This window comes from Momordica charantia, assembly GCF_013281855.1.
Source record: "Momordica charantia cultivar OHB3-1 chromosome 6 unlocalized genomic scaffold, Mcharantia_2.0 BLBB01000006.1, whole genome shotgun sequence".
NCBI classification, from domain to species: domain Eukaryota; kingdom Viridiplantae; phylum Streptophyta; class Magnoliopsida; order Cucurbitales; family Cucurbitaceae; genus Momordica; species Momordica charantia.
The window spans coordinates 26,505,539-26,510,081 of NW_028275164.1; the positions used below are offsets into that span (position 1 = coordinate 26,505,539).

The window sequence follows — 4,543 nt, forward strand, 5'->3', positions numbered from 1 at the left end:
AATTTACACGTGTCTTCAATTAATTATAAAAATGACAAATCAAATAATGTCACGTGTCTTTCTTATATCATAAATTTACGTGTGCCTTCAAATTAATTATAAAAGTGACAAATCATAAATAATGTCACATGTGTTTCTCACGACCGCCTAATAACATTAGATAATAAGATCGGCCCATACCACAATTGAGCTCAAATAGCCTAGATCAACATAAAAAGAAAGAGGAGGTCGTCTCTTATTCGAGAAGATGAGTGATATGAATCTCCTACATATTTAAATCAAATACAAGTCAACTCAAGCTTCATTCAAGGCAAAAACATCAGGATTTCAAGTTCATGCTACATTAAATGAGGCTTCATTTGATCCTGGTTACAAAAACGCTTGATTTGCTGATTTAAATGAATCTCTTACCTATTCAAATCAAGGAGTCAACCTGAAATAAGAGATCTATAAAAATTTTGAGCCATCTAGAATGATTTAGAGGCATATTTAGAATTTAGAGAAAAAACTACTAAAAAATCAAAGACTCTTCGATACCGTTCATAATTCACTTCATTTAAGGTTGTACAACGTGTATGTGAAACTTTATATAGAACAAGACTCACTTTGACCTCTAAAGGGTGTTTGGCCCATGAGATCGATTAAATGTAAAATTTAATTTGCATGATGATCCATGGAAAAAAAAAGATGTCAAGCAAAAGAGGGAGAACATCACTACAAAAAAAATGAGCTTTTTCGTGATCGAAGACATTCGACGATGATGAAAAACATTTAAAAACCACATTCACAAAAGATCTTGGGCGACAAAAATAGTTACGTCGTCATATAACAGAATGACGTCGTTTCGTAAAGTAAAATGTGCCCTTTTTTTTTTTCTATTTGGCGTTTGACGTTGTGACAAAACGTGCTTGCTAGTACGACAAAATTTAGGTCATTCGTCGCTTATTTTGGCGACGAAAATTCTTTATCGTATATATCCTCAGCCACAACGCTATGCCATTCATTTTTTTTTGGAAATTATGGAAAGCCAAAAAGGGAGTGGAGACAAAGTCCAGATATTTAAGTTGAATACATGGAAACTAATTTAACACAAATAAACAGTTTCCATATATAAATAGAAGAGGCCTTTTATGTCTTCACGAATTTCCACTATAAAAACAGACACGTTAATGAAGTATTTTATGTTACATTTTTCAAGCTAATTTTAGGAGGCAGTCAAAGTAATGGCTAAATTAGGAGTCATTTCCTGGATTTTCATTGCCTTCCTTGTCTCAGGTTTTACTTTACTTTTTTACTTTTTTACTTTTATTATTATTATTATTATTATTATTATTATTATTATTATTATTCTATGTTTGGAATGACTTTTTATTTTAAAATAGTATTTTTAAGTAAATAGTTTTGGAAAAAGATATTGTTATTAAGCACTTTTATTTGACATATGTATGTATTCTTTACACCATATAGTGCTTCTTCTAAAACCACTTTAGAGTATTTTTAAGAGCGAGTTTTGAGAATAATGATATTGAGTAAAACATCTTTTAAAAGCATTATTAATTAAGTGTTTTCTGGAAAAACAGAGTCGGGTAGATTTGAAAATTGAATCTCAATTTCAAATAAATTGTAATATATTTGTAAGTCATTAGTTATCGATTAAATTGTTAGTTTAATCTAAAATATGATTAATTAATTTATCAAAATAAATGTTATAAATTTTGTTAAAATTAGTATTTTACAATATTATATAATTTATAATATATTATATTTTACACGTTTTAATTTGAACAAAAATAAAATGAGTTTATAATATGAAATGTGTATTTATCAAAGTCTTCATATTTTTAAATATAACTCTTCGTTTTAAAATTTTAGACTCAAAATCTGAAAACACAAAAAACATTAAAAAATTGTTTTATTGTTTTTGGAATTTCCACTATTTGAATTACAAAATCCAAAGTTCCCAACGGATAGATTGGGTAGCTTGGGGGTCTGGAATATCCTTGAGATCTTAGGTTCAAGTCACATGAAACGCAACTCCACCAAACAATTATCTCTTGCATAGCTGAAGGCATAGGGGCATAAAGGCCAAAAGGCCCGTCGACTCATTTCTCTACCAAACAGACCTTAAATACTATGCTTCTAATGACCCATGTTTAGATTTTTTTTTTTTTTTTTTTTTTTTTTTTTTTTTTATAATCAATTTTTGCCATGTGACCCAACACTACGGGAAATTGCAATTTGGAGTGGTGTGTGTTATTTTTGGTTAAAAGATTAAAGGATGGAATAGTTGCAGGAAGTTTGAAGGCAAGCACTGAGTTGTGCTGCAATAACTATCCAAAACTGGGGGACTGCAAGCCAGGAATAGACGACTGGCATGGTACTAGCAGTGAGGAGAATGGCAAGTGCTGGAGTCATTGCATTTCAGGATGCCTAAAAGGAGGATTCTGCAAGCAAATTATATTGGGTGGCTCAACCACCCATGTCTGCCATTGTTATTGTTGATTTCAAATGTATTACTCTGCATTGCTCTTCCATAAATCATAGTCATATGGCTAATCAAAATCAATAATGACAAGGAAGAGGCAACATATTGCACCATCGAGTGATGAAATTCATACATACTTAGCTAAGTAATTTCTATGTTAACCATCTTGTGGTGCGACCTATTGTTGAGTCCGACACACCGTTTGGAACATGTCCAACCTGACCTCACTGATATTCTATCTCAAACTTACTATTGAGTTCGAACTGATTACTAACTTGAGCGTCAGAGAGTTTGTCCCTCTTGTGTAGGTCATCCCTGTCGAAGCGAGTCAGTCGTTCCACGTGTCCATCTTGACCAGGTCAGACCATAAACAACATCAAAGGAATAAAGAAAGTCACACTAGACTTGATATATAGAGTGAGCACCGTTCAACTTTACGTAAACATGATTACGCGCTGTCAAACTCAACCTTGACTACCTATCTTGACTCAATAGAGTATTAGTTAGCTGAAAAACACTTAAGAGCGCTTACCAGTGTGTACAACAAAATGTGAAAGTAATTTATTATTTAGCACACAATTGGTTAATTAACACGATCCTACTTAAATTTCAATCGCTAAAAAAGCACTCCCAAACGCACCCTAATTACTTTTTCAAGTATTTTTAGGAGTTTGAGATAACTTAGGAGAATAATGATTTTAAAGAAAACATGTCTTTGTGCAAACAGGTTTTGGAAGAAGCACTAATCAAGTGCTATTTTAAAGAAACTATTTTGAAGTATTTTTTGGAATTAAAAAATATCACCATGAAATTTTTTAAGTGTTTTTAAAATTAACGAATGAATTTGCCAAGCAAGTTGGGAGTGGTTCATGTGTGCCATTACTATTAAGAAAGATGTAACTTGATTGTTGTCGATGCAAGGGAATGATACCAAAAGAAATGAAGGAACTGAAATAGGATTCAAAAGAAAGGTGATAGTTTCTCGCTGGTTTTGAATCTCTCAAATTTTCTTTATTACCGTCGACAATCTTGAAATTTCGTAGAGACAGTGGCAGTAACAATTTTGTTTAGTTCAACCATTAATAGAATACATAATCAAATCATCGATGTTTGAGATGACAATACATGTCTTATCTACTAAGTGATATGCTCGAATTGACATTAAAATTAGAATCATAATGCTTTGAAAAGGAATCAAGTACGTGCTTGTGACAATGGTGATAATGTTATAAGTGAATCTATAAACCATGTTCCATTTTCACCTTTTAAGATTTTTTAGTAAAACAATTTGGAGATATGGAGGATCAAACTTTGGATCTTGAGGGAAAGAGTACATGTCAATTAGTTATGCTCATGTTGGCACATTTTAAGATTTTTTAACTAGAAAAATGTGGATGGTGAGATCTTCAACATTAAAAAAAAACGGACAAAAATATTTGCTGAACTATACTCAAATTGGTCGTCTATTTCACTCGAATAAATAAAGTTCAACATTTACCATATAGTTATACAGTCCTTCATATGCCATACCAAAAAATATTATCATTCAACTTTTTCAACTAAATCATATTTTGTACTTTTAAACCACGTGGAACACACAATGTAAGGAACTTACTTGTCTTGGACTTGGACTACTTCCATTTTAAGCCCTAAGAAAATGTTATCCAACTCAATAAACTTTCATAACATAAGTCAATTAATTGGAGATATCTCTACCAACATGAGCTTAAGCTCAGCGGTAATTAACACCTGTCTCTAACTAAAAGATCATGAGTTCTAAGGGCCTAAGCTCGGGGCTCGAAGAAACTGAAAGTATCACTTTTTAATCATCATATCTAAATATATAAGTAATATATGTATGGAAATGTCGTCGCAATGAAAATGTCGAAACAAAATCATGTATACATATATATGAAAATTATTTGAATTAGTAAATTAAAATTTAATTTTACTTTTTTTTTTATTGATAATTTCTAATCCAATCCAGTTAGAACAAAATATGTGAAATACATATATATATAAAGTATAAAATAATTTTAAAAAAATTAGGTTTAATTT

At 31.1% G+C, this 4,543-nt stretch overlaps 1 long non-coding RNA gene across 1 annotated transcript; it reads left to right on the forward strand.

Moving 5' to 3' along the window:
• Positions 1–1,196: 1,196 nt before the first annotated feature.
• Positions 1,197–2,695, forward strand: LOC111026076 (uncharacterized). The gene is made up of 2 exons (XR_002603661.2): positions 1,197–1,275; positions 2,288–2,695. It is a non-coding gene; the product is annotated as an uncharacterized LOC111026076 (long non-coding RNA).
• Positions 2,696–4,543: the final 1,848 nt, after the last annotated feature.